The following is a 9,748-nucleotide window of genomic DNA, read 5'->3' on the forward strand; positions in this document are numbered from 1 at the left end:
AGTTGTAATGTGTATTGTAATTTGTTTCATATTTTTATGCTTCAAAAACCAAAAAAAAAGGTCAGAACGGATTAACCGGATTTACATTGAACCCTGTGGGAAAATGTGCCTCGGTTCACGACCAATTCGGTTCGCGACCAGTCAGTTCACGAATTAAGTTCGTGAACCGAGGTATCACTGTGCACAGCATGACATAAGCAAAACACACAAATACAGAGATCTCCCTGAAGCCTTAACAGAATGCTGAAGCAATTGCTTTTAGCGAGTACCTATGTAGGCCAACAGGGCACTTGACAAGGTAGTGTGGCTAGCACCATGCCTGGCCACCTTCGGGTGGCTAGCACCAGTGCTGAAGTTACACAATGCACCAGATACTCATTTGAGGCTGAATCGACCTGGGAGAAGCCGAGGTTCAGATGTTTTGGCCATGAGCGTGGATCGAACTCAGTTCGCCAGTGCGCTAACCGCTATATTTCCACTCCCCGCACAATAGAAAAATGCACAAGCACACAGACACAACAACCCATTTGATCAGAGACAAACACTCGCCACATCATCAATCTGGGGTCACTAAATTGAGTACCACGTTGTGGGGAAGTCAACAGTGGTTGTCCTATTAACAGACTCCCCCTTGCCATATGAATAAGGACATTCTACCACTTCCTCAGATTTATAAAGAGCAGATGAGCACCATCTCAATGCCCATTTGAGCAGGAAATTACTTAGCATGTGAGTCAATATCACATGTGGTTTTATCTGAGTGGGTGATGTCCGGGGAATGATTGTGAGTTTGACTAGGGAACATGTAACTTCATTTTATTCTATTCTTATAATCAGAATGCTAACCTTCTCTAATTGCACGTGTGGATGTGTGCGCGTGCGTTCACTTGTGTTCCACAGTGGAGTGCACGCAGTGCTCCTGCACCTCGGACACATTCGAAAACTGCCTGGACATCAGTCTTCACATCAACGTAAGAATCGAGGAATTCTTTATTTACTTAAATTGTATCTTTACTTGTAACGAGTTTCGGATTTAATTATTTTCTCATTTTCAAGCAACACTTTTGATCTTTTTTGGATCGTGTACATTACACAAGTAGCGTCATTCAAACACATTAAGTTTGCCGATCGTCTGGAATGCTGTACATCGGATGAATCTGAAAATTGGGAGGACGTCCTTAATTCATGTCACCTAAAGACACTGCCCCCTTATGTCACACCACAGCCAGGACAACATAAGGACTCACTGTTTTAACAGCTGCAAAAGTTGTTTCCAGTGTTCTTTTCAAGCACTCATTTGCCTTCACGTCGTTCTATTTGACAGAATTCGCCAGATATGCTGGCTGCTTTTGCAGATTTCACCAAGACAGAGACACTGGATGAATACACCTGCCAAAGGTGAGTATGGCACGACATCAATGTCACGCGAGTCTGTCTACTTTGTAACGCCAACATATTTGTACAGTATGAGACCTCCTTTACCAGTGGTATGCACTGTCCTTGAAGTTGATTGGTCCACGCCCGAGACAGCTTTTCTTAGAGCCTAGTCTCCATTAGTGTTGGACCAGATGACGCCAAAAGGCGTACGTACGCCTTTTGTACGTACGCCTTTTGGCGTCATCTGGTCCAACACCAATGTAGACTAGGCTCTAAGAAAAGCTGTCTCGGGTGTGGACCAATCAACTTCAAGGACAGTGCATATCATTATCATCTTCAGAGTTGTTTCTTTTTGTTTGCATTTTGACTGCTTGTGTTGTGGTTATTGCAAACATGATGCCTTGTATAAAGGTGTCAGTTTTTGTACCAGTTGAAAAGGTAAAAACCTATTACTATATTTGTATAGTTTTGCACTGGGCATCTCGGTCCTTAAACTGACGCTGCTGCTTTTTGGTGGGCAGGTGCTGTTGCAAGGTGAAGGCCACGAAGAGGATGAGCCTTCACCATCTCCCGAATGTCTTGGCCCTCTCCATCAAGAGATATGACCTGTTTGGAAACAAGATCAATCGGGTAATGTTTGGTTAATATCCAAGTTTTTTTTCATATTTCTTTTAAAATGTGGCTGTATTTGCTCCATTTTCTCATTGCTTGTTTTTGCGCTACTGCTGCTATAACTATTCACGTGATAAGCCACTTCGTTGAGCTATCATTTGTGGCGAGATCGATTCGGAGAAAGAGCAATATAGCTCAGTCAGCAAACATTACTTGGTAAAGTAAAAAAATAGCAGAACAAAAATTAGAATAAAGAACTCGACCCTGCAGCATTCTTCTCCTCTTCCCCGCCTAACACCATCTCTGTTTCTGCATCACTGTTTCCTCCCTCACCACTGCAGGATTGCCCGTACCCACAGCACCTGGACGTGCGGCCATTCATGTCACAGCAGGAGGACGCAGACCCTGTAGTGTACAGGTTATACTCGGTCCTTGTGCACTCTGGGAAATGCAGCACAGAGGGACATTACTACTGTTACAACAAGGTGATGTACTGCATTATCACACAAACACACGCCAATCATTCGTACGCATAGATCCTTTAAATAATTCGATTTCGTGAAAAAAAATCTAAATGATTCCTGCTCCTATGAACCATGAGATGGTGCTCTTTTCCCATTTATAAGCCTGAGCCAGTCGTGAAAATTCCCCTTTCCTGTGACCGAGGGAGAGCGTATGCATAGAACCACTGTTGACTTCATCAAAAATGTGTAATTACTTTATTGACCCTGGATAGATGATGGACCAAGTAAAGTCCCAACGAGGATTTTAACTTTCAAATGTAATCAATTATTTTATGGATTATCGGTTCGATTACTCAACTTATAGGACAACACAATAATAGGTGGAATAAGAGGGACACCTCTATTCCTCATGTGTCATTTTACGAATACATGGGGAGTTCAGGTGCAATTGGATAATCGTCGTAATTAATCTTCGATGTTGTTTGCATACAGATCTGCGATGGGAGATGGTTCCGGATGGACGACGACTTGGTGACACCGGTCGACACCAGGGTGGTCATGAAGAAACAGGCATACATCCTCTTCTACGTCAGGTGAGTTACCCACGAGTTGTATTTGTGCGTATGCCCACAACAAGTGTGGTCAATGTGGAAGGGTAGACCAAATATCATCCAGAGTTTGTCTACTCGAGGACTTTGTCAGCAGTGGCATGAGCAAAAAATTTCAGAGCCACGCCGTTATCATTATCATTTTTACCTAAGTTGGGCAGGTTGCCTTCCACCTTCGCTGTTCAGGCTCGATCTCTGTTGAACTCACGGGAAGTTCACCAGGTTGCCCTTTGGGCCAATGAAACTCACGTAGCGGTCGTTCCATGTGCTGTGTGCAGGTCCCCAGAGATGAAGGCCATACCCGTGTGCAGTCAAATCAACGGCGGCCATGGGAAATGGCATCAAAAGAGGCGGCAGCGACGACCCTGACCCCGGCGATCAACCGTGATCACTGATGGATGATATCACACAAGGGACGTGGTCAAGTTGCTGCCCATGCCACCACCGCTGCCACCGCTGCAAGGGCGATGCGCACCGGGTCCTGATGAACACCGCTGACACAACACAGCCCAGCAGCGCCAGCACCACATCCACAAAGAAGATTATTATCATTGTAAATGTGTACATTTTATAATTTTGTGAATACAAGAATACGTACTTTAAAATTAAAAAGAGTTTGAATCAATTTCTTATTCTTGGATAGGATTATGTATGTAGTTCGTAAGGCCATGTCCAGATCTAATAGCCAAGGGACATCCATACAGCAACGTGAACCGATGAAATGACTACTGCATTATTTCTGTGTTTAATAAAGTAGTGAATTCTGATGGCTGTTTTGCCATGCAGTTCAGATACCCACTTAATCCACGAGATGTCATCACTTCAGTGGTGGCAAATTCCAAATGTGAGGGCAAAAACAGTGAATTATTTGATAAACATTTGAAATGAGTGGTGGTGTATGCATGTTGAATTTCTTTCGCACCGTATGTAGCCTAATGTGCTAATCGGAGGTGCGGGACTATCAAGTACCACACTCATCAGGCGTATTTATCCGAAGGTGCGACTAAACATGCTACCTAACGTTGTATCAATTACTGCTCTGGCCCATGGACTAAATAGCTCGATTACAACTGCTACATTTGAATGCATTAATTCCGCACGTAAATATACAATGACCAACAGTGTGTGGCTGCAATACCACAAAAGAGCCCCATGACAGAGTCTATGAAGCCAACAATCTCAATTTAATTGCCAGCTATGGGGAGCATCACTGACTCGTGATATCTGAACCGATCCTGCTACCACCCTGCACTCACCAGCGTGATGAAGAATGGCTCAACCCCTAGGAAATGTGTTTGTCGCCACACACTACACTATACATCACGCCACATAGGCTACACTTGACACCACACTACACTTTCCATCACATGGAATTTATTATACACGCTATATGCAACACCACATAAACCACACACAGTACACAATATACACTGTACAACACACTATTCATACCATACTTGACACTTCACACTACACTAGATATGACACAGACTGTACTATCCACGTTACTGCACACTATACACCACACTGACGGACACTACACGATAAACCACAAACTACAGACACTACACTATACACAACACTACACTGTATACCACACTGCACGACACACTCCACACACAATACTCACTTTACACCACGCTCCAGTACATTACAACCCAGACACAAAATGTAAATCTAAAACAATACCGTAAAGGACGACCCCTGTGGAGACGAAGCGATGAATGAGTTCACGTGCAAGAGATGGACGGACGATGGGAGCGATGGACCGTGAGCGAGGGCGACTGGTGGACGATGCCTTCATCCAGCAGTGGAAAGACAATGGCAGGAGCCGACTGCAACACGCGGCGGCACTCTCCCTCTGAGTTTTGTGAATCTACAGAGGCACAGAAATCACAGAGACGGTCGCCTACAGCCACATTCCCCGAAAACCCATGAGACGCGCCGGAAAGTAAGACGCACAAATCTGGTGACAAGGAAAAGATCCCCCGTGTAGCCTGTAACAGACTGTTGGGGCAAGTGCTGTTAGAGCGAGTAAGCAGCACCTATGAAAGCCAGCAGGGCACACGAGGGGACGGGTGGTCAACAACCACGTGTTTACTGTACACCGCACCGGTAACTCATTTGAGGCTGAGTCGACCTAGGGGCGGCCGACAACCGGTTAAGATAATCGTCACCTGCTGTCGGTGGTCGTGAGCGGGAATCGAACAATCCATGTCATCTCCAGCGGGTGAACTGATCTCATCGCTCCATCTCCGCGCTGGATTTCCTCTCCGTGGGCTCGTTCACACCCTTTGGGTGTCTCTCCGTCGTTAGTCTCCACCACTGGTCGTCGTCTCTTCTCGTGACGAGTGTGGCTGGGTTCACTGGCGAGGGGAGCGGTGGTGTAGTGGTTAACGTACTGTGTTATGAACTGAGCAACCGGAGTTTGATTTATGGCCACGGTTAACAGTGGTAAGTAATACCAGAACCGATCCTGCCCACTCCCCCCCACCCCGCTCACCTTCACCAACACTGAACAGTGTGGGGGAAGTATGGTCAACCATCACCAATATGGCGTGGGGAGGCCTTCATCCAGCAGGGGACTGACACAGGCGCTGTAAACTACACGTTATTTTTATTTAATTATTGCAGTACTCGCAGACTGTATACATAGTAACTGAGCCAATGCCCTTTCAGAGTCTACAAAGGAGATACGCATAACGATATTTGATATGATAATCAGTCCTTTCTCGAAGACTGCAGAGAAACATTTTGTAAATAAACCCAGCTTGTCTTGAATCTCTATCCTTGTGATGAGGCCAGTGGGTCTGTCGTTCTTCAAGTAAGTTTTTGTTAACATACCAACGTTGAAGAGAGCAGTGGGCAGGGAACATTTTCCTTACTGAAGACCGAATAGGAGTTTTTGCGGGCCAATACAAAGAACCCGACATGAACTTAACAGACTGTTGGGGCAAGTGCTGTTCCCGAGCACCTATGAAGAAGACAAAGACGGCACATGAGGGGGTGGGTGGCCAAAACTACCCCCGGCCGCCTCTGTGTCTCCCCAGTGCTGATATTTACACACCGCACCGGGTCACTCATTCGAAGGCTGAGTCGACCTAGGAGACGCCCAGGACCGGTTCAAATATCCGCCACTGTGATTGGTCGCGAGTAATTATATAAATTAATACTGCAGTCACTTTTAATAAAATAAACGTTTAACAAGTTACTTTCTGATCTGGTTTAATGTATTAAACGTAATGGTATATTATATAATTCTTGTAAAATTGTTAAACCATTACAGTATTATGGTTTAAGCCTTAAGACAAATAATTAATGAATTGCCTCAAAACTTTAATTACAGCATATTTCACTATCATATTTGCTTGTAACCATAACATGCAAATGAGTTTTTTTTATCGTGTAAGCTACGGAACTATATTATTGTGAGTATTTAAATATCCATATCACGTATTAACATGCTTTTATACACTTAACAGCTATAAATGCTGTATTTATTTCAATAATAATTTTAATACATAATTTTTACCAATCATATCCACTTTTGATTCTAGTCATACTTACAAGCTTAGAGACTAAACTATATAACTGTTACTATGAATGTTGACATTTGCAACTTAAATCTGTAATGTTAGATTTACCTCAGAATGCTACATTTGTGTTACATTCTTAACCAAATAACTCTACCCGTACAAGTGCTAACCGCATCCCACTACCACTCAACTCGAAGCACAACACATTTAATCAACCCAGCGACCTTTATTTCACGTACCTGCACGCACAAAGTGACACTTTAACTGCGGCCCTTTCCACTGCGGAGACGGAGCCATGAAACGAGTTGACGACGAGCAGCAAGAGACGGACGCACGGTGGGAGCGATGGACCGTGAGCGACCGAGCGGTGGAAGATGCCTTCATCCAGCAGTGGAGAGAAGACGGCAGAAGCATCCGACTGTGAGGCGCGACACTGTCCCTGTTGAGCGACGCGTCTCTCGTTCCTCGTCTCTGCAGACACGGAGGCCGCGCGGCCTTCCCGCGTGCCTACACAGACCCCCGGCCACGTGGTTACTTGAGGTAAACATAAATTTGTGACGGGAATCGACAGCGATTCGACGAGTGGCAACTCTTGATGAACGTGTACTCACACAAACATTAACCATGACTGTGATCAAAAGTAGAGTAACTTTCATAGCGGCACAAATCATTGTCACGATCGCTTCCTATCCAAGCCTGTCCGTGTCTCCTATCTCTCTCCAAGATGGCGATTCCCGCCAATCTATGCCTCGGTCACGATTTCCCTTACCAAGATGGCTGCTCATATTTCCCTTGGTGCTGCGGCCCCCTGCACTGCCCTATCCAAGATGGCAGGTCCTATCAATTCTCAGGGGCCTTGTATTCCCTTACGAAGATGGTCGTTAGTGCCTCTTCACTTGGGCTTCTCGGGTTCAGCTGGCCCTTTGCATTACCCTTACCAAGATGGCCGTTCCCGCTAAATCTCGTAAAAAGGCCGCCGGTACCGTTTTGTGCAGTGAAACACAATCTTCGTGAATGAAGAAATTGAGAGGCTACATGATATAGGGAGGTGGCACCCAGAGGTGGGACAAAGTCATTGTTATGCAAGTCCAAGTCGAGTCGCAAGTCATCAAATTCATGACTCGAGTCTGACTCGAGTCCAAGTCACATGACTCGAGTCCACATCTCAGAGGTGGGACAAAGTCATTGTTATGCAAGTCCAAGTCGAGTCGCAAGTCATCAAATTCATGACTCGAGTCTGACTCGAGTCCAAGTCACATGACTCGAGTCCACATCTCAGAGGTGGGACAAAGTCATTGTTATGCAAGTCCAAGTCGAGTCGCAAGTCATCAAATTCATGACTCGAGTCTGACTCGAGTCCAAGTCACATGACTCGAGTCCACATCTCAGAGGTGGGACAAAGTCATTGTTATGCAAGTCCAAGTCGAGTCGCAAGTCATCAAATTCATGACTCGAGTCTGACTCGAGTCCAAGTCACATGACTCGAGTCCACATCTCAGAGGTGGGACAAAGTCATTGTTATGCAAGTCCAAGTCGAGTCGCAAGTCATCAAATTCATGACTCGAGTCTGACTCGAGTCCAAGTCACATGACTCGAGTCCACATCTCAGAGGTGGGACAAAGTCATTGTTATGCAAGTCCAAGTCGAGTCGCAAGTCATCAAATTCATGACTCGAGTCTGACTCGAGTCCAAGTCACATGACTCGAGTCCACATCTCAGAGGTGGGACAAAGTCATTGTTATGCAAGTCCAAGTCGAGTCGCAAGTCATCAAATTCATGACTCGAGTCTGACTCGAGTCCAAGTCACATGACTCGAGTCCACACCTCTGGTGGCACCACAACGGGGAACTGCAGAGATGAGACTCCCGACTCATGCTGTTGAATGTGAACGTTAACAGCACCACTGAGTGGACGGAGCCCCGCCCCTACAGCTCGTGGCTGTGACGTGCGGCGTGATCTGCGGGCAGCCACGAGGCTGTCGGTTGGGCCAATTAAACAAATTAATGAGACAATAGACAAACAGAGGTCAAATGTCAGTGGGAGTTCTGTTAAGCCTGGAGTGGAGAGGGTGTGGCTGGGTAGTCAAATTTAGACGTTACACCAGTGCTGCGGGGATTATTACATTAAGTGAAACGATTTGAAGACGGTTCTACATTTTATTTGCTTAGAGACAAGGATGGTGTCATTTTCAAGAGTAACTTGAGTCACCAAAATGACAAATACAAGAACATAACGTACAACAATCTCGATTGAATATATCGTGAGACAATGCATGGAAAAGGGCACAATCATAAAATATAAACTAAAATACATTTTCTGCGACGAAAGTTAGCTTGAGATAAATTACTTTTAAAAACCATTCATCATTATAATTCGTTCAGTTACAGATACATAAAGTGTATTGAGGGTGCTTGTTGCACAGGCACTTCCCACGGGGCGCCATGTGACCACAGTGCAGTGACGTCACCACTTTATCACGATTACATAGGCCATGTGACTCCAGTGCACTGTGACATCACTGTGACGTCACCATTACATAGGCCACCATGTGACTCCAGTGCACTGTGACATCACTGTGACGTCACCATTACATAGGCCACCATGTGACTCCAGTGCACTGTGACATCACCATTACATGGGCCACCATGTGACTCCAGTGCACTGTTACATCACTGTGATGTCACATCCCCCCACAAATTCAGTTGCTAATCTGGCACCGTGAGGGTCAGACGTGTTCTGTCCTTGCTCTCTGGGTTTTTTGTTGCAAATTTTTCAACGAATCAAATCCAGCCATCATCATCTTGAGACGTTTTTGGACGCATTTTTATACTTTGCAACCACATCGCCACAATGTCGAAGACCAAGAAAAAGGGCTTCATTAAGCGTCTCAAGAACATCTTCTGTTGCTTCCGCAGTGTTTCAGATTATGAGGTTTATGAGCCAGGCAGCTGTGTTCCGAGCTCTGCAGCAAGTCATGAGACGAGTCCAGTGGCTACCAATGAGAAGACCGAGGTGGCAAGTCTTGAGGCGAGCCCAGTGGCTACCAATGAGATGGGCCTGGAGACAAGCCGCGAGGTGGACGCAGTGGATAACCGTGAGATGAGCCTGGTAGCTAGCCAAGAAAGGATAGAGGTGGCAAGTTGTGAGTCAA

At 45.6% G+C, this 9,748-nt stretch overlaps 1 long non-coding RNA gene across 3 annotated transcripts; it reads right to left on the reverse strand.

The window, feature by feature from the left end:
• Nucleotides 1-1,657: 1,657 nt before the first annotated feature.
• Nucleotides 1,658-7,328, reverse strand: LOC144730759 (uncharacterized). Of its 3 annotated transcripts, none has more exons than XR_013587846.1 (5): nucleotides 6,837-7,328; nucleotides 5,239-5,427; nucleotides 4,751-4,937; nucleotides 3,311-3,555; nucleotides 1,658-1,983 (listed from the first exon to the last, which is right to left on the reverse strand). It is a non-coding gene; the product is annotated as an uncharacterized LOC144730759 (long non-coding RNA). The 3 variants fall into 3 exon arrangements; XR_013587844.1 differs by having other exon boundaries at nucleotides 2,352-3,555; XR_013587845.1 differs by lacking the exon at nucleotides 1,658-1,983 and having other exon boundaries at nucleotides 3,048-3,452.
• Nucleotides 7,329-9,748: the final 2,420 nt, after the last annotated feature.

Source organism: Lampetra planeri, chromosome 36, assembly GCF_965212315.1.
Source record: "Lampetra planeri chromosome 36, kcLamPlan1.2.h2, whole genome shotgun sequence".
Taxonomy (NCBI): Eukaryota; Metazoa; Chordata; class Hyperoartia; order Petromyzontiformes; family Petromyzontidae; genus Lampetra; species Lampetra planeri.